The 21,152-nt window shown below is 39.4% G+C and overlaps 1 protein-coding gene across 10 annotated transcripts in view; it reads left to right on the top strand.

The window, feature by feature from the left end:
* The first annotated feature begins 476 nt into the window (after nt 1-476).
* Nucleotides 477-21,152, top strand: part of TAB3 (TGF-beta activated kinase 1 (MAP3K7) binding protein 3) — a 92,708-nt gene continuing 72,032 nt past the window's right edge. For 6 of the 10 annotated variants that reach the window (XM_042242255.2, XM_060407868.1, XM_042242254.2 and 3 more), the window contains exon 1: nt 769-1,068. The gene's annotated coding sequence lies outside the window, so the exon portion shown is untranslated. Of the gene's footprint in view, nt 538-768; nt 1,069-21,152 lie in introns of those variants that run through there. The other 4 variants (XM_060407866.1, XM_060407869.1, XM_060407865.1 and 1 more) reach the window with 1 other exon arrangement.

Here is a 21,152-nt window from a genome sequence, read left to right as displayed (position 1 = left end):
ACTGTGCTGAACTATCATAGTTTTTTTCTTGCCCGACTCCATCCTAGGCCAACAAATCCATGAGGTCAGAGCACATGTTTCCTCAGTGACTGGCACATAGGAAAAACTCTCAAAAACACTGAGTTTGAATTAATGAATAAATGAAAGAGCGAGGAAAAATAAAACAGGAACAAAAGCAGCTGTTTTAGTATGAGATTTGGAAGGCTCCTGTAGCGCCCAAATGAAAGAGAAAGTTAGATGGTGCCGTGGGAAACAGGAGGACTGTGGTTGCACACAGCAAGCGAACCGAGAACAGGATAAAGGGGCAGCTGGGGCTTTTTGCAAAGAATACTCGGTGACAGGGAGAGTAGGGAGAGGAAAAGGTTGGAGGATTCCCAGAGCCTCCAAAGTGTGCAGGTTGTTTGAGCTCTCGAGGGATGACCAAGCCTTAAGTGACGTCGCTCACTTCGCCTCCGGGTCCCGCCCAGTCCTTGCCCGGGTTTCAGTTTAGGTTACTCCGCCCCCTCCGTCTCTGCCCCGCGCCTCCGGAGGAAACAGGTAAAACACGGAGAACCGGGTACTAGTTCAGGAGTTGTTGTGGGCATGCGTCCTCGTCGTTCCGCGCGCAGGCGCAGTAACTTTCGTCTGGTGCTGCGGGTTTCCGATTTGGGGTAGCCTTTGAAGTCAGTTCAGGCTATCCTCATTGACCGCCTTTCCCATGGGTCCCCGCCCTCCCGTGTGTGTGTAAGAAGCCTCGCGAGATCGCCATCGGCCGTCCCCGGCGGCGCCATCTTTGTGCCTGGCGAGCGACGGCGCTCAACGCGAGCCCTGAAGCTGGAGGTTCGCTTGCCAAGCTCTCGCCGAGACCGGATCCAGGAAATACGAGGCGGGCCTCGGTGGGAGGGACGCACTGAAGGAGGAGGGAGGGAAGGGGGCGGCGGCGGCTCTCATCGGACTCGGGCCCCGCTCGGCGCGCACCCAAGGGGGGTCGGGCGGGGAAGCGGCGCCGGGCCCGGACCCCCCGCGGGAGCTGGCGACTGGTGTGAGGGCGAGGCGGCGGCAGCGGCGAACAGGGAGCAGCGGCTGCGGGTGAGTGTCCGCGAGGAGGCCCGGCACCTGCCCGAGCCGGGGCGTCGGGAGTGGCCCCGGGGTCGTCTCGGTGACCCCGCTCCCGGGCGGTGGGCGTGTGCTGGTCTGCAGGTGTCCCGGGGACTCGTCTCGGCCTGAGGCTGCGGCGGACTCGGAGCACTGCAGGGCTGCCGGAGGTCTGCGCAGGGCCTGGCGCGCCCGCCCGGGACGCCCCGGGAGGCCGAGAAGAGAGGGAGTGGCCGGGGGCCTGGGTTGGCCTTCGCCCCCCAGCAGAGGGGATGATGTCCTTCCTCGCCGGCACCCTGGGCATTGCAAATAGTGAACCTCTGTGTACTGGCTTCAAGCCCCCCAAAAGCGTTTGGGAATGAAGACTAGCAAGGTTGGGGTTGTTGAGGGTGTTGAGAGAACCTGGGGAAGACTAGTAGCGATAGGAGTTAACTGTTCGAAAAGACGTTTGCCAATGATTGTTGGCAGGTGTGGAGTAAGGCGAACATACTGTCGACATTCTTTTAAAGAAGATCACACAAGCAGTCCTCTGAGGTCCAAAACAGAGTTATTCCCAGTTGGAGTTCTATAGTTTAGTGCTGTGTGGCGGCTCATTAAAGTGCCTAAATAAACTCAGGACTTGGGGGGGGGGGGGGGATGGGGGACAAGGTAGGTTAAAAAGTAAGCTGCATGTAAAATCAAAAGTTCATACTGTTGATGCAAAGCATTTTTGTCCTTACTGAAACGTAATTTATTTTAAATTGCTTAAGAAAACTTGTCACCTTTGGTCCAGACACGGCTTGTCAATTCCATGAGTTCCTCAGTGACATTTGTCAATCAGACAATAATTTTGGCTTGTCATGCATTCTGGTTTGTAAAAGAACAAGAATGAATGGGAAAGAAGAACTACTTGACAAACTTCGTTTCTTTTACACTTTCCTTTTGGAACGATAAGGGGATTTAGTTTATGTCTTTGCTTTGCAGATATTTTGCAATAATATACCAGAACATTTGTAAGAAGAAAGAAACATTTCTGTTAAGAAAGGGCTTTTGAGAGGAGAGTTTAATGTTTCACAGTATTCGCTTTTAAAGGCATCATCCTAGCTTTTAAAAGCTGTACCATAGGCATCACCCCTGGTAAGGTTTTTTTTTTTTTTTTTTTAACGAACCTAAATTTTTTTTATTGGAGTAAAGATGATTTACAGTGTTGTATTAGCCATGGTAAGTTTTGTGATGGTATCTTTTATGAATACCTGAAGGATGCAAACATATATACATACATAATTTTAAATGCCTCCATGATAGGAAGTGTTTGAATTTTAGCACGTTCCCCCTTACAGCTTTCTTAATCAACGGACTTTAGTGAAGGTAAATATTACATAGGTGATTTTTATCTTTACGTTTGACAGGGCTTGATAATCTGTGTTCTGTCACTCTGAATTTTCTTCCACATGTATCTTTGATACTGTCAACACACTCTGTACAGTTTGTATTGGAGCAAAGGGAGCAAACATTGAGTACTCAGACACTGGGCTTGGTGGGTTATGTATGTTTGCATTTAATCCTCATAGCTACCGTGTGCTAAAGGTAATAATATTATCTTTGTTTTACAGATAAGGACACTAACCTCCAGTATTCTTCAGTAACTTTCCTGAGTAGGTCATATAGCTGGTAAATTGTGGAGCTAGAACTCAAAATGATGTGTGTCTGATTCTAGAATATGTGCTTTTTCTGCTGTACTCTGCATAAGTATATGTGCTGACTAATACACATTTTGGGAAAATGGAAATTTTTATTACAAAGAAATCTTTCAGTTCTGTTGGTAATCTTGAAAGCAGTCAGTGTCCTTGGTTGAAAATTATCTGTTTTTTTTTTTCCTTTTCATATGTGACAATTTTCTAGCCAGGATAACATTTTAGCACAAGCCTGCTGATTAGTGAGAATTCCTAGTAGCCGGTAGTGACCTATCTGAAATTCAGATGTTTTCAGTAACTTTGCCTTCAGTTTCAGCCTGCCAAAGATACTTCAGAGATCAAATATCTTGTTTATTCTGGTCCTGAGTAGTTTTTGAAATTATATGACTACAATAAAATATAAACTATTTATAAGGATTTGAATTTGCTTTATCATAACTTGGAGGTTTATGCACACATATCCACACACCTACTCACCCAACCACCTATCTTCTCCAGCAAGTGAAGTACTTGATAGCAGATGCTGTTTTTCTTCTCTTTAATTTAGTACAGAGGTTTTGGACTGAGTTTGTATTTTGCAGAAAAATACAGCAGCTGTTCTGGGATCCAGCATAATCTTTAACGGGGCTAGGGAGTGAAAGACCATGTTGGTGAAACAGTAGAAACATCTTCCCAGTGGCCCATTGTTCACTTTTGTCCCCCACTGGTCTGTGCTCTGGCATGTTTGTCATGATGCTGAACTTGCCTACCTGACCGTTACCTCAGCTCAAGAGAGAGTTCAACTGGAAGAGTAACCACTGAAAGCTGAAATTAAAAAAAGAAAAGAAAAGAAAACAAATGCTAAGTGCTGGCACTCATCTTCTAGGAGGTCATTCGGTTAAGTTTACCTGTCAAATTAATTAACCCAGGCTGGAAGTTCTGGAAACATGGGCATAAGAGGGTGGAGGAAAAAGAAGTCCTGTGCTCCTCAGCATCTGTTCATGTTTTATGGAGTTTGGAGCTTTGCTTGTAATAAAATATCTTGAAGTCTTCATGGGTCATCTTTGGTAATGATTGAGCAAGTTTTTCTTAATAGGTACACTCCCAAGAACGGGTTAAATAATTCCTTATTTGTGAAGGTTAATTACTCATGATATTTGGGCTACTGGGCCAAAAAAGTCAATAAATGATAATGTAAGTGAGTGCTCACCAAGTAAATAAAAAAGCCTTTCTGAAATGATTTATATTGCCACTGTATTAAAAAAGATACCAGGAAATTGTCTTATATGTATTTAGAAGTTTAGCTTCATACCTTCTTCATAATAAGCCTCAGTTTATTACCATGACCACAAATATTCATGTCGGAAAGTGAAATGGTCCTGATGAAATATTTGAAACTGTCAAAATGAATTCTAAATATTTAAGAACATATGATACTTTGATCCATTGGCAGCGCTGTTAATTTATTTGTCTGACCCTCCAATATCTTACTTCCCCCCTGCTTCAAATTTCTGTCCTTACTTTCCTTCCTCTCTTTCTGACCCTGTTTTTGTTGGTACCTGGAGCTTTCCCTTAGTTCTCAGTTGACACTGAGGTCCTCGGCAGAATGGATGATGACAAAGAAGGCAACAAAACTCTTGTAGGTCCACTCCCCTTCTCCAGATCCTTGTGCTCTATGAGGTCAAGAGGGACCTGGTCAAGACCCCTTAACTCACTGCATTCTTGCACAAGAGTAGCCAGAAAGAGGGAGGCTTTGTCAAGACTCTTCCTGTGGTTTCTTTCTTCTCCTAAGCATTAGGGGGGAAAGCTTGTAACAGCCCATCTGCTGTGGGAGTAGCTGCTATTCCCTCATTGTCTTTTGCAGTCCAGCCCAACCCTCACAGGCTTTGCCTTGCTCCTTTTAGCTGCCATCCCACCCTTCTTCCTTTACTCCCAAGTAGGTGTTGCCTTCTCATCCCAGGATCTCCTTCCACCACAGCGCTGTCTTTTTGTCTTTCTAACTCTGAAGCCTAGTACACTGTCCACTGCCCTCTTTTATACCTTTCCTCTTGCGTGGCCTTGATCATGGAAGCCTACGCCTGTGGTTCTAGGGGAGCTGACTCAGTTAAGAGGAGGGAAGAATTCTTTTCTACTCCCAAGGTTTAGTGGGGCAAGGATACTCTTTTATTCTTGACTGCTAAATGAGGTTTCTGATAGAAACATTGCTCATGAAGGTTCAGTATTTTATTATACGTCTGTAACCTTATGGTTAAGATTTAGTGGACTGTCTTGGAAGCTTGGCACATTGGATCTTTGTTTCCTGGGAAGGCAAGTTCGAGGCTCAGGTAGATGACTGAAAAAACCAGCTTGCGCTCCAGAAGTTGTTTGGGGTGGTGTGCTTTTTGTTACTCAGTGGAATGGTAGGGAGCAGATGTTTAGCTCTCCAAAATTACATGTTAGGGGAATCAGGTGGCTCTTTGCAGAGATAAGCTGATAGTCTTTTTAGATGGTCAGTGGAGAATTTCTGAATTTAGACACATGTTTTGAAATACAATTGAAGTTCAGTCTGTCCAGGATTAATGTTTGTCCTTGGAGCAGATGTTACAGTGTTGTGGAAAGAACAGAGTTTTTCTCTATCATGAAAGAATATCTTGTTCCCACTGTTTCTTGCTGCTGTTCTGAAACTTTTCAAGGGTATTGGAACTATTGCAGTTATTTTACCCAAGTTTCTTTACTTAGTGATAAACACGGACAGTGTGTTTTAAGTTTACTAGTTTGCTGTTAAAGTTGCATGCTGTTACCACCGTTTGTATTGTTCAAACAAGGAATTTCAAGGTGATAAAAGCAAAGCAAAATACATTTAAATTTTGTTATTCCTAAATGTGTTCAGTCTTAGCTTGTTTGAAGGACATATTGCTAATAAGTGCTTCCCTGATAGTTCAGTTGGTAAAGAATCTGCTTTCAATGCAGGAGACCCGAGTTCGATTTCTGGGTTGGGAAGATCCCCTGGAGAAGGGAACGGCTACCCACTCCAGTATTCTGGCCTGGAGAATTCCATGGACTGTATAGTCCATGGGGTTGCAAAGAGTCAGACACAACTTTCACTTATTCCTACTAAAAGGCAAGATGGGCCCTGCTTTTTTGTCTCCAAGCCACTCGTTTAGAAAATGAATTAGAGTTAAGTGCCCTTTGTTGAAGGTGGTGAAGAATCCACGGACCAGTGCTGGAGACACCGGTTTGATCCCTGGGTCGGAAAGATCCCCTGGAGGAGGGCATGGCAACCCACTCCAGTATTCTTGCCTGGAGAATCCCATGGTCAGAGGAGCCTGGCAGGCTACAGTCCACGGAGTCACAAAGAGTTGGGCATGACTGAGCCACCAAGTGCACTCTCATGCCCTTTAAGAGTTTACCAAATTATTTAGTTGCACACAGATTGCAGTGGTTAAAATATAATCTCTAGGGGTAAAATGCTCAGATATTCAAATCTTACTTTTCAAACTAACTAGCTCTGTGATCTTGGGCAAGTTGCTTAATCTCTGACCTGTTTCCTCATTTTTGAAATTGGGATAATGTAATATCCACCTCACAGGACTTTCATGAAGGTTAAATGAGCCAGAGGATGCGTAGTATTTAAAATATGCCTGGCAATGGCAAATGCTCAAAAAGAGTTAGTTCTGTGTTACTTTATCATCATCATTATTACTGCTGCTATTACTACTTTAACTACCTTCTGATATGATTCCTGTTGTGTTCTGTGGGTTTGTGTGTATGTGTAAGATATATTTGTTTATTCTGTAATAGTTTTTTAATGCAAAACTTGGGGGGAGTGGCAGTGAGAGCAGTATATTCAATGTTGGATACGTCCAAAATCGGCCACAATGCAGAAAATCCATAAAATATTAAACTAATTTTTTCCAATAACATTTTCTATTATGTTAGACAAAAGGAACTGTGCCACTTTGACATTATGAGCAAAACTGGCTTATTTGAATAACCACAGAGTCTTTATTAAAATTTGTGTAAGTATAAGGCCAGAATCTATGTAGAGAGAGCCTTAATTTCTAAATGGTTCATTTATAAGTATTACTTTTTGAAAATCGGCACCAATTTCCCACAGAAATAATGTCCCATATGGCCTTCGGATTCCCAGGCCAGCCCAACATATCTGAATCTGAGGACTGATAGTACTATAAAAATGAACTTCTATGTATAACAATGTCTCAACAAGAATATGCACTGAGTTCATCGGGTACAGAGAGATTATGAGCACAATCTTGAAGATGGTGTGTTGGGGTCACATTCGTTCACAATTCTTGCAAGGACTCCCAAGCCTTTGGGCAGAGAGCTTTCTTTTGTGATGGAAGCTAAGCACAGGGTAAGTAGTGGGACCTGGTCTCTAGAAGGGAGGAGGTTTTTCTTGGCTTGCCTCCTCAAACAGCTATGTAGTGTAGTTGTTGTTCAGTCACTAAGTTGTGTCTGAATCTTTGTGACCCCATGGATTGCAGCATGCCTAGTGGTTGCCATCAAATTTCTGTTGTCATGGAACCTCTCATGTAAAATGTAGATGTAAGTACTGCTTACTTTACAAGGTTTGGGGCAGTGTTAAATGTGTTAATAAATACAAAGCAATTAAAACAGCACCTGGCCCTTTGGCCCATTGGTGAGTGCATAAGAAATGTTATGTGTGTGTGTGTGTGTATGTATTATTAAACTTTGGCTGTTCATTGTACATATCTGCTGTAGTCAAATAAGATTGTTCTCCTCCTTTTCCACTGAAAAATACTTTCATAACTTTTCATTTTCATCCCTGCCTAAAATAAGCATTTTTTTTGAGGCTTTTCTGGGAGTTAATTTTATAATATTGAAGCATTGGAGAAATAGGTGACTCTTTACTCTTTAAGTAAAGAGTCCCTTCTGTGTGTATCTTCTCATCCCCGTTTTAGGCCTTGTAGGGATGTGGAGATGCATTGCCTGAAAATACTGACTGTGGATCAGAATTGAGGTATAAATTTTTTGACTTCTGGTAGTTCTTGCTAAGTCATTTTTAAAAAAAATAGGCAAAAATAGAACAGAGTTCCCATATACTCTTCATCCAGGTGTATGTAGCAATGGTACGTTTGTCAAAACTAAGACACTAACATTGGTATATTATTATTAGCTAAACTGAGATTTATTTGATTTCACAAGTTTTCCCACTAATGTCCTGTTCTGTTTTAGGATCCATTTGAGGGTACCATGTTGCATTTAGTTACTAGGTCATTTTTAACCTTTAGGGGATAAGTTTCTGTGGCCATAAAACCATTTTCTGATTTAATCTTTCTGCAGGTCCTCAAAAGGCCAGGTGTCTCCCCTGGGGATGTCTAGTTCAGGGATTCATCTTGGCAGTGAACTTTATAGTTTGAAATAAAGGAAGAGTCCTATGATAGAGGAAAGAATGCTGTGGTGTTAGGGTGGAGACTAAAGCATTTTTATAATTTAGAAGTATGTTGAACTGAATGGGTTATTTCATGTACTGTTTGTTTGCTTTCAATGGATTTAGCTTCAGAATGACAAGACATCTTTTAAAATCGTTAAAGATATATAGAAGACATACTTCATATTGGATATAGAAGCTAAGTGGAATGAATTGCAGAAAGTAGTCGTAATTCTGGTTGAGAAATTAATGTTAAGTTTGTACAATAACTTGTTAATTTAGCACATTTGTTTATGTATTGACCTCAGTGTGAGGTCATGATTGATCATTATTTTGTCTTTTTCAGGAGTACTGTATGCTATAGGTGCCATTGTCATTCTAAATTATCACTTATGCCTTCTATTTGATGTCACAGTCATCATTTAGTGTAAACAGAAAGTTATCTGTTAGGTTGCACGTCATGAACTTTACTTTAGGAAGTCTTATCTTTTCTGCCCCAGAAATAGTATTTGGCTATTAGTCATGTATGGCAAACAAATTAATTTTGTGTTGGTAACATTTGGATGAGAATGTTTTCATTGAATGTGGTATGTATTAAGGGACCCTGCCAATAAACAAACCCTTAGTGGGTTGAAGTGCCCTAGAACTTATGGAAAACTGGGAGGGGGAGAACTTAAATAGCTTCAGTTGTTTCTACTTATCAAGAGCTGCTTATGACCTTGGGCAAATCACCCAATTTCAAAGGACCTTAGTTTCTTTGTGAATTTAGGAGATTTGACTAGATGTGTCAGTCTATTCATTTCTAAGATTTGAAAGAACCTCTTATTTAATGAAAAGCTATATTGCACAGGGAACTATATTCAGTATCCTGTGATAAACCATAATGGAGAAAAATGTGAAAAAGAATGTATATATAACTGAATCACTTTGCTGTACTGCAGAAATTAAGACAACACTGTAAATCAACTTACTTGAATAAAATAAACTAAAACCCTTATAAGATCATGTTGCTTGTCTTGCATCTTTATGAATCAGCATTAGTCACTAATCTAGATATAAATCAATTTATCTTTTGAGGTTTGAATAATTACAAACGACTGTCACTGTAAGTTTAAGAATCTCCAGTTGGTTTGAGAGCTCTAGCAGTATTTTTTGGTAATTAGCATATTGTATGATACCTGCATTTTAAAATTTTTATTTAATTTCTGTGCTTTGCCCTGAAAGCAGTGGACTTCAAACTTTTTTGCTCTCATATCCTCTAATCAATTTTGAAAATTAGGTACCCCTTTTTGTACCCTTTTGGTCACTTACTGCCCTCTAACCATTTCCCTGACTTTTAACATCAGAGATTTTTTTTGCCTATTTTGTATTCTATATAAATAGAATCCTACTGTAGTCTCTTGTGCAGCATTAGAATATAGATAAACCTCAAATTATGAATATGAGATTTATCTACATCATGTATAGTTGTTACCTGTTCTTTATCCATCAACTACTGTTGATGGGTATGTAGGTAGGTCTCAGTTTTTGACTTTGGAGTAGGCAAAATTTCTTAAATGGGACTTTTTCAATGATACATATTTGTTTTAGAGTTGTGACTAGAGAATGAGAAAACTGGCTTGGCATCTGACAGTTTTGCAACCGTTAATATATGGTAAAGTGTTTTACTTTATAAATCTTAAAGTGTCAATATTTATAACTAGATCTAGGTGTTGTGCTTTTATAACTGTTTTCAGTAGAATTCCTTCAGAAATGTGTCATGTACTTCCTTGCTTATTTTGACTTGCTGATTTGTAGAAGTTCTTTACTATATGCTAGAAATGAGCTCTCCCTGTGTATATATACCATAGTTTGCTTCGTTTGTTCTTTGATGGACACTTAGGTTGTTTCCATATTTTCACCATTATAAATAATGCTGCAGTGAACATGGGGGTGCATATAACTTTCCAAATTAGTGGTTTGTTTTCTTTAGATAAATACCCCAACAGAATTGCTGTACTATATGTTAGTTTTATTTTTAATATTTCTGAGAAACCTCCCTACTGTTTTTCATGGTGGCTGCACCAATTTACATTACCACCAACAGTGCACAAGCATTCACTTTTCTCTACATCCTTGCCAGCATTTGGTATGTCTTATCTTTTTAATAATAGTCATTCTGATAGATGTGAGATGGTCTCTCATTGTGCTTTTGATTTACATTTCCCTGATGATTAGTGATGTTAAGCAGCTTTTCATGTACCTTTTGGCCATCTGTGTGTCGTCTTTGGAATAATGTCTATTCATATCTTCTGCCAATTTTTTAATCAGATTTTCTCCCATGCTATTGAGTTACGTGAGTTCTTTGTCTATTTTTAATCTTAGTCCTTTATCAGAGACGTGATTTGAAAATATTTTTTCCCATTCATGTTGATGTATGGCAAAACCAATACAATATTGTAAAGTAAAAATAATAAATGATAAATGGTTTAAAAAAATAAAAATTCTCCCATTTTATAGGTTGCTTTTTCATTTCTTAATGGTTTCTTTCTCTGTGTAGAAGCATTTTTGTTTTGAAGTAATCCCACTTGTTTTTTTGCTTTTGATGTCAGGTCCAAAAATAATTACCAAGACCTATGTCAAAGAGCTTACTGCCTATGTTTTCTTCTAGGACTTTTATGGTTTAGAGTATTATGTTCAAGTCTTTAATCCATTTTGAATTAATTTTTGTGCATAGTGTAATATAGTGGTCCATTTATTGTTTTGCATGTGACTGTCCAGTTTTCTCAACACCATTTATTGAAGAGACTATGTCATTTTCCCAATATATATTCTTGGCTTCTGTGTTGTAATGAACTCTCTATCTGTTCCATTGATCTATATGTGTATTTATGCTAACTCCATACTGTTTTGATTAGTATAGCTTTGTAATATAGTTTGAAACTGGGAAGCATGATGCTTCCAGCATTTTTATTTCTCACGATTGCATTGATTATTGGAGGTCTTTGGTGACTGCATGTAAATTTTAGGATTGTTTGTTCTCTGTTTGTGAAAAATACCATTGGAATTTTGATATCTGTGGATTGCTTTAGGCAGTATGAACATTTTAACAATATTAATTCTCCCAATTCATGGGCATGTACTATCTTTTTTTCTGTCTTCAGTTTCTTTCAACAATGTCTTGTAGTTTCAGGAATATACGTCTTTAACCTCCTTCATTAGATTTATTCCTTGGTAGTTTGTTCTTTTTGATGTGGTTGTAAATGGGATTGTCTTAATTTCTCTGTGCTGTGCTGTACTTAGTTGCTCAGTCATGTCTGACTCTTTGTGACCCCATGGACTATAATATAGCCAACTAGGCTCCTCTGTCCATGGGGATTCTCCAGGCAAGAATACTGGAGTGGATTGCCATGCCCTCCTCCAGGGGATCTTCCTGACTCAGGGATCTAACCGAGGTCTTCTGCATTGCAGGTGGATTCTTTACTGACTGAGCCATTATTTTATTAGTATAACAAAAGTTTTTTCTGTATTGATTTTGTATCTTTTAGTTTTATTGAATTTGTTTATTGGTTGTAACAGTTTTTTGATGGAGTCTTAAGAGTTTTCTATATATGATGCCACGTCATCTGCAAATATTGATAGTTCTTCTTTGTTTTCAGTTTAAATGCTTTTTATTTCTCGCCTAATTTTTTGGCTAGGTCTTACAATGCTAGGAAGAAAATGGCAGAAAATGGAGAAGGAAATGGCACCCCACTCCAGTACTCTTGCCTGGAAAATCCCATGGACAGAAAAGCCTGGCAGACTACAGTCCATGGGATCACAAAGAGTCGGACAAGACTGAGCAACTTCACTTCACTTCCAATGTTACATTGAATAAAAGTGATGAGAGTGGACATTTTTAGCTTGTTCCTGATCATAGAGGAAAAACTTTCAGCTTTATACTTTTGAATATGATGTTAGCGGTAGACCTGTACATATATCTTTCCACTCCCTCTGTACCCACTTTCTTGAGAATTTTAATAATGAATGAATGTTGAATTTTCTCAAGTGTTTTTTCTGCATCTATTGAGATGATCATATGATTTTTATCCTTTATCTTGTTAATGTAGTACATCGTATTGACTGATTTGCAGGTATTGCAGCATCCTTGCCTCCCTGGAATAAACCCTTTGATTATAATATATGGTTCTTTTAATGTACTGTTGATTTTCATTTGCTAATATTTTGTTGAGAATTTTTCCTCTGTGTTCATCAAGGATACTGGACTGTCGTTTTCTTTGTTTTGATATCCTTGTCTAGTTTTAGTATCAGCCCAATTCTGGCCTTTTAAAATGAGTTTGGAAGTGTCCTCTTCTGGTTTTTGTTGTTATTGTTGTTGTTTTTTCTCTCTTCTGTTTTTTGGAAAGAGTTTGGGAGGGGTTTGTATTAATTCTTTGAATGTTCGGTAGACTTCACCAATGGAGCTCTCAGATCCTGGGCTCTTCTTTGTTGGGAGATTTTTGGTTACTGATTCAGTCTCCCTAATAGTAATTGATCTATTCACATTTTCTATTTCTTCATGATTCACTCTTAGAAGATTGTGTGTTTGTAGGAATGTATTCATTTCTTTCATGTTGTCCCCTTTATTGGTATTTAATTGTTCATTGTGATCTCTTATGATCTTTTATATTTCTGTGGTATCCCTTGTAAAGGTTTGTCAGTTTTGTCTACTTTTTCAAAGAACCACCTCTTAGTTTCATTGATCTTTTCTGTTGTCATTTTGGTCTCTATTTCATTCATTTCCACTCTGATCTTTGTTATTTCCTTCATTCTACTAACTTTGGACTTCATTTTTTCTTCTTCTAGTTCCTTGAAGTATAATGTTCTGTTGTTTATTTGCATCTTTATTGTTTCTTCAGGTAGGCCTTTGTTACTGTGAACTTCCCTCTTAGAACTACTTTGTTGAACCTCATAATTTTGGTGTATTTTATTTTCATTTGTCTCAAGGTATTTTTGCATGTGTGTGTTAGTTGCTCAATCGTGTCTGACTCTTTGCATCCCCATGGCCTGTAGCCTACCATGCTCTTCTGTTCATGGAATTCTCCAGGCAAGAATACTGGAGTTGGTAGTCATTTCCTTCTCCAGGGGAATCTTCTCAACCCAGGTCTCCTGCATTGCAGGCAGATTCTTTATCTGAGCCACCAGGGATTTTTCTGTTGACCTATTAGTTGTTCAGTAACATGTTGTTTAATCTCACATGTTAGTGAATTTTTCAGTTTTCCTCTTGTGATTGATTTCTAATTTATACCATGTTTGGGGAAGATGCTTGATATGGGTTTATTTCTTTGTAAAACTGTTTGGTAAGTTACATTTTTTAATGGCTGAGTTATACTCCATTGTATATATGTACCACATCTTCTTTACCCATTCCTCTGTTGATGGACATTTAGATTGCTTCCATGTCATAGTTATTGATAATAACAGTGCTGCTGTAGACATTGGGATGTATGTATCCTCTAAAACCATGTTTTTCTCCAGATAAATGCCTATGAGTGGGATTGCAGGGTCATATGGCTTTATTTTTAGTTTAAGGAATGTCCATACTGTTGTCCATAGTAGCTGTACCAATTTATATTCCCACTAACAATGTTGGAGAGTTCCTTTTTCTCCACACCCTCTCCAGCATTTATTTGTAGACTTTTTGATGATGGCTGTTCTGAGTGGTGTGAGGTGATACCTCATTGTAGTTGTGATTTGCATTTGACACCACTTTTATGGCAGGAAGTGAAGAGGAACTAAAAGCCTCTTGATGAAAGTGAAAGAGGAGAGGGAAAAAGTTGGCTTAAAGCTCAACATTCAGAAAACTGAGATCATGGCATCTGGTCCCATCACTTCATGGGAAATAGATGGGGAAACAGTGGAAACAGTGTCAAGACTTTATTTTGGGGGGCTCCAAAATCACTGCAGATGGTGATTGCAGCCATGAAATTAAAAGACGCTTACTCCTTAGGAAAGTTATGACCAACCTAGATAGCATATTCAAAAGCAGAGACATTACTTTGCCAACAAAGGTCTGTCTAGTCAAGGCTATGGTTTTTCCAGTAGTCACGTATGGATGTGAGAGTTGGACTGTGAAGAAAGCTGAGCGCCGAAGAATTGATGCTTTTGAACTGTGGTGTTGGAGAAGACTCTTGAGAGTCCCTTGGACTGCATGGAGATCCAATCAGTCCATTCTGAAGGAGATCGGCCCTGGGTGTTCTTTGGAAGGAATGATGTTAAAGCTGAAACTCCAGTACTTTGTCCACCTCATGCGAAGAGTTGACTCATTGGAAAAGACTCTGATGCTGGGAGGGATTGGGGGCAGGAGGAGAAGGGGACGACAGAGGATGAGATGGCTGGATGGCATCACGGACTTGATGGACGTGAGTTTGAGTGAACTCCAGGAGATGGTGATGGACAGGGAGGCCTGGTGCAATTCATGGGGTCGCAAAGAGTCAAACACGACTGAGCGACTGAACTGAATAATTAGCAACTTTGCGCATCTTTGCATGTTTCTCTTGGTTATCTGTGTGTCTTCTTTGGATAAATGTCTATTTAGGTCTTCCACTCATGTTGCGGTTGAGTTTTTTTGGTATTGAGCTACATGAGCTGTTTGTAGATTTGGAGATTTATCCCTTGTTGGTCACATAGTTTGCAAATATTTTCTGCCATTCTGTGAGTTGTCTTTTCATTTTGTTTATGGTTGCCTTTACAAAGGCTTTTGAGTATAATTAAGTCCCATTTGTTTATCTTTGTGTTTATTTCCATTACTCTAGTAGATCGAGAAAGATACTGCTGTGATTTATGTTAAAGCGTGTTCTTCATATATTTTCCTCTTAAGAGTTTGATAGTATCAGGTCTTATATTTAGGTCTTTGATTCATTTTGAGTTTATTATTGTAAATGGTATTAAAGAATGTTCCAGTTTATTATTTTTATTCATTTATTGATTGACAGTTTATGGCTGTGTTGGGTCTTTGTCACATATGGAGTTTCTCTAGTTGGTGGAGCAAGGGCTACTCTTCATTGCTGTGTGTGGGCTTCTCATTGCAGTAGCTTCTCTTGTTGTGTAGCACATACTCTAGGTGTGCAGGCTTCATTATGTGCAGCTCATGGGATCTAGAGTGCAGGCTTAGTAGTTGTGATGCATGGGCCTAGTTGCCTTGAGGCATATTGGATCTTCTTGGACCAGAGATCAAACCCGTGTTGCCTGCATTGGCAGGCAGATTTGTAACCATTGGCCCACCAGGGAAGTCGCAAGAATCTTCTAATTTAATTCTTTTACATCTAGCTGTCATGTTTTCTGAGCACCTCTTACTGAAGAGACCTCCATTGTATATTCTTGCCTCCTTTGTTGTAGATTAATTGACCATAGGTGGGTGGGTTTATTTCTGGGTTTTCTGTCTTGTTCCATTGATCCATATTTCTCTTTTTGTGCCAGTACCATAATACTGATTTGATGACTGTAGAAGGCAATGGCAACCCACTCCAGTACTTTTGCCTGGAAAATCCCATGGATGGAGGAGCCTGGTAGGCTGTAGTCCATGGGGTCGCTATGAGTCAGGCACGACTGAGCGACTTCACTTTCACTTTTCACTTTCATGCATTGGAGAAGGAAATGGCAACCCACTCCAGTGTTCTTGCCTGGAGAATCCCAGGGATGGGGGAGCCTGGTAGGCTGCCATCTATGGGGTCTCACAGAGTCAGACATGACTGGAGTGACTTAGCAGTAGCAGTAGCAGCTTTATAGTGTAGCCTGAAGTCAGGGAGCCTGATTCTTCCAGATCCGTTTTCGTTTTCAAGATTGCTTTGGTTCTTTTGTATCTTTGTACAAATTTTAAGATTTTTGTTCTAGTTCTTTGAAAAATACTGTTGGTAATTTGATAGGGATTGCATTGAATCTGTATATTGCTTTGGGTGGTATACTCACTTGACTATTAATTCTTTGTATCCAAGAACACCATCTATCTATCCATCTTTCTATGTCATGTTAGATTTCATTCATCTTTGTCTTACAGTTTTCAGAGCATCAGTATTTTGCCTCCTTAGGTAGGTATATCCCTAGGTGCTTTCTTCTTTTTGATGTCGTGGTAAATGGGATTGTTTCCTTAATTTGTCTTTCTGGTCTTTTGTTGCTAGTCTGTAGATATGCAAGAGAGCTCTCTATATAAATTCTGTATCTTGCAACTTTATTGAATTCATTGATAAACTGTAGTAGTTTTCCGGTAGCATCTTTACGATTTTCAGGGCTTTCCGGGTGGCTCAGTGGTAAAGAATCCTCCTGCCAATCCAGGAGACTGAAGAGATGTGAGTTCAATCCCTGGGTCAGGAAGATCCCTTGGAGTAGGAAAAGGCAACCCACTCCAGTATTCTTGCCTGGAAAATTCCATGGACAGAGGAGCCTGGTGGACTATAGTCCATGGGATCGCAGAAAGTCAGACATGTCTGAACATGCACACATGTACATGTACAGTTACCTGTAAAGAGTTATCATGTTATCTGTAAAGAGTGACAGTTTTACTTTTTTTTTTTTTTTCTCCAATTTGGATTCCTTTTATTTTTTCTGTGATTGCCATGGCTAGGACTTCTAAAAGTGTGTTGAATAAAAGTGGCAAGAGTAGACATCCTTGTTTTGTTCATGATATTAGAGGAAATGAGTATGATATTTGCGGTAGGTTTGTCATATATGGCCTTTATGATGTTGAAGTATGTTCCCTCTATGCCACCTTTCCAGAGTTTGTTTTTCTTTTAATCATAAATGGGTATTGGATTTTGTCAAATGCTTTTCCAGCATCTATTGAGATCATTCAATTTTTATTCTTCAATTTGTTGATGCATTATACCACACTGATTTGTGAATATTGAAAAATCCTTGCATCCCTTGGATAAATTCTTCTTGATCATGGTGTATGATTCTTTTAATGTGCTATTAGATTCGATTTGAAGGTATTTTGTTGAGGATTTTTATGCCTTTGTTCATCAGTGATACTGGCATGTAATTTTCTTTTTTGTTGTTGTTGTTGTATCTTTGTCTAGTTTTGGTGTCAGGGTGATGGTGGCCTCACAGAATGAGTAACCATTTACATTTAAGGTTAATTATTGATGTCTATTTTGTTAATTGCTTTGGATTCGTCTTCGTAGGTCTTTTTTCTCCCCTTCCTCTTTTGTTCTTCTGTGATTTCATGACTATGTTGTATTGCTTTCTCTCCCTCTTCTTCCCCCTCATTGAAGGATGTTAGTTCCTTGACCAGGGATCAAAGTGTGTGTGTGTGTGTGTGTGTCTGTGTGTGTGTGACCAGGGATCAAAGTGTGTGTGTGTGTGTGTATCTGCTGTAGATTTTTGGTTTGCAGTTCCCATGGATTCTGATATAGTGGTCTGTATATATAAACAAGATCATTTTAAGGTTCCTATTATCTGAGTTTGTACTCTCCTCATGATTGCTGTTTTGATACCACATTTATGCATGGATGCTGTCCTATCTTTACTGTATGCTTTCCTTTACCAGTGAGTTTGTAGTATTCTTGTTTGCAGTTGCCCCCCCACCCCTTTTTTCCCCACCTAGAGAAGTTCCTTTAGTATTTTGGCAAAACTGTTCTAGTGGTGCTGAATTCTTTTAGTTTTTGCTTGTCTGTAAAGCTTTTGATTTCTCCGTCAAATCTCAGTGAGAGCCTTGCTGGGTACAGTATTGCTTGCAGGTTCTTCCCTTTCAGCCTTTAAATGTATCCTGCCACTCCATTCTGGTCTGCAGCTGCTGCTGCTAAGTCGCTTCAGTCATGTCCGACTCTATGTGACCCCATAGGCGGCAGCCCACCAGGCTCCCCAACCCCTGGGATTCTCCAGGCAAGAACACTGGAGTGGGTTGCCATTTCCTTCTCCAATGCATGAAAGTGAAAAGTGAAAGTGAAGTCGCTCAGTCGTGTCCGACTCTTAGCGACCCCATGGACTGCAGCCTACCGGGCTCCTCCGTCCATGGGATTTTCCAGGCAAGAGTACTGGAGTCTGGTGCCATTGCCTTCTCCTGGTCTGCAGAGTTTCTGCTAATAAATCAACTGATAATCTTGTGGTAATTCTCTTATAGCTATTTGTTGCTTTTCATTTTTTTTCTTTTGTCTTTATTTTTTGTAAATCTTATTACCGTGTACCTCTGCATGCTTCACCTTAGGCTTATCCCGCCTTTAATGCTCTGTACTTCCTGAGCTTGGGTAATTGTTTCCTTCCTGTGATAGGGAAGTTTTCAGCTGTTATCTCTTCAGATATTTGCTCAGGTCCTTTCCCTCTCTCTTCTCCTTCTGTTACTCCTATAATGCTGCTGTTGGTACATTTAATGTTCTCCGAGAGGTCTCTTGGCTGGTTGGCTGGTTTAATCAAACCTGTCAATCCTAAAGGAAATCAACCCTAAATATTCATTGAAAGGACTAAAGCTGAAGCACCAATACTTTGGCCTCCTGGATGCAAAGAGCCAACTCATTGGAAAAGATCCTGATGCTGGGAAAGATTGAGGGCAGGAGGAGAGCAGGTGACAGAGGATGAGATGGTTGGATGACATCACCGACTCGATAGTCATGAGTTTGAGCAAGCTTCGGGAGATGGTGAAGAACAGGGAAGCCTGGTGTGCTGCAGTCCATGGGGTCACAAAGAGTCAGACATGACTTTTAGCAACTGAACAACAACACAGAGGTCTCGTAGATGGTCTTCATTTTTTCCATTCTTTTTTCTTTATCGTGTAGCAGTGATTTCCACTATTCTGTCTTCTAGATCACATATCCTTCACTTACTTTGCTGTTGGTTGCTTCTAATATATTTTTTTTATTTCAGGTGTTTGTGTTATTCATTTTGTGTGTATGTTCTTTAGTTCTTCTAGGTCTTTGTCAAGCATTTCTTGTATCTTCTCAATCTGTGCATCCATTCTTATTCCAAGACCTTGGATCATCTTTACTATCATGACTCCAGATTCTTTTTTGGGTAGTTTGCCTGTCTCCACTTAGTTGTTCTTCTAGAGTTTTATCATTTTTCTTTTTATTTATTTTTAAATGAAACAAAGATGAACATTTTTAATGATAAAAGGTACAATTCACAAGGAAGATAGATCTCATAAACCATTAGACACCTTATAACTAAGAAAGGTACATAAAGCAAAAATCAGAAATATAAGGGAAAAGAAAATATATATATATATAATCATACTGAGACATATTAACATTCCTCTGAGAATATTTTATCAAGTGCAGAAAAAATAAGAATTGGAGCATCTTGAATGATGTCATTAATAATTTAAATATAATAGATATGTATTTACATCAATTTATATTAATCTTCTGTCCTACACAAATATACTTAAAATACTGTATCTCATACCTTGTTACTAGATTTCCACAGGACATTTTGAAAAACTGGCAAAAAAATAAACACTCCTAAATTTCAAAAAGTAGAATTCTTTTTCTTTGTGATTTAGTTATACATATACACATATCTTCTTTTTGAAATTATTTTCCATTGTAGGTTATTACAAGATATTGACTATAGTTCCCTGTGCTATACAGTAAATCTTTGTTGTTTAGTGTTTATCTAATTTTTAAATTAGAAATCTAGCATTCTGGTAATAATTGAAACCAGGTGGAATCAAAATGTCATAAATTGCTTAGCTAGGCAAAAATTAATAATTCTTCTAAAATACATATATAATACATATTATTCATATATTTCTACAAAAGCTTTTCTAGTATGCTTGATAAAGACTTGAGAAAGAAAAATGAAAGTCTCTCAGTCATGTCCGATTCTTTGTGACCCCATGCGCTGTAGCCCACCAGGCTCCTCTCTCCATGGAATTCTCCAGGCCAGAATACCAGAGTGGGTAGCCATTCCCTTCTCCAGGCGATCTTCCCAACCCAGGATTGAACCCAGGTTTCCCACATTGCAGCTGGATTCTTTACCAGCTGAGCCACCAGGGAAGCTGGAGTGGGTAGCCTATCCCTTCTCCAGGGGATCTTCTGACCCAGGAATTGAGTCTCCTGCATTGCAGGTGGATTCTTTACCAACTGAGCTATCAGAGAAACCCTAGAGAAAGAACATCAAAACAAAAGAGATGGAGAAATTGGAAAACATAAACTAAGTGAAATGGGAACACTGAATATGAAATAGATAAAGTGAAACAAACTAGATAAAACTAAAAGATTCTTATATAGTCTAGTTGTTTTTAAACATGACTGCTCTCTAGAAACATATCTGGAGCTCTGGTGAAAAAAAAGCGGTACCTGGGCATTTATATTTTTCAAAAAATTGCAAGATAATTCTGGTATGCATCTTGTTTTAAAAAGTGATTACAGATTTTTCTATTGAATGGTAGTTTGGTGATACAGAGTTCTATTATTTTTCTGTTGACCAGTCATGATACAATGGTATTAAGTGAGTAATAGTCACATAATCACAATAGTAAAGTGAAGTCACTCAGTTGTGTCCGACTCTTTGCGACCCCGTGTACTGTAGCCTACCAGGCTTCTCTGTCCATGAGATTCTCTAGGCAAGAATACTGGAGTGGGTTACCATTTCCTTCTGTAGGGGATCTTCCCGACTCAGGGATCAAACCCAGGTCTCCCACATCGGAGGCAGACGCTTTATGTTTATTATTTTTCACAATCAATAGCCAGACAAAAAATAAAAGATAATTACAACTGCAAGCCATAATAGGAACATGATTAACCTAACAATATAAAATAATTACATACAATTTCAGGGGTCAAGCAGAGCGATAATGCTAAGTGGAAGTTCATACATACACATGTTTTCTTCTTCTCAGCCAGTCTGTGTCTTTCGGTTGGTGCATTTAATCCATTTACATTTAAGGTAATTATCCATATGTATGAGACTTCCCTGGTGGCTCAGATGGTACAGTGTCTGTCTACGAAGCAGGAGACCCGGGTTCAAGCCCTGGTTTGGGAAGATCCCCTGGAGAAGAAAATGGCAATCCACTCCAGTACTATTGCCTGGAAAATCCCATGGACAGAGGATCCTGGTAGGCTACAGTCCATGGGGTCGCAAAG

Source organism: Ovis aries, chromosome X (genome assembly GCF_016772045.2).
Source record: "Ovis aries strain OAR_USU_Benz2616 breed Rambouillet chromosome X, ARS-UI_Ramb_v3.0, whole genome shotgun sequence".
In the NCBI taxonomy this organism is placed as follows: domain Eukaryota; kingdom Metazoa; phylum Chordata; class Mammalia; order Artiodactyla; family Bovidae; genus Ovis; species Ovis aries.
The sequence above is the reverse complement of the archived record's forward strand: the minus strand, read 5'-3'. Positions and strand labels throughout refer to the sequence as shown.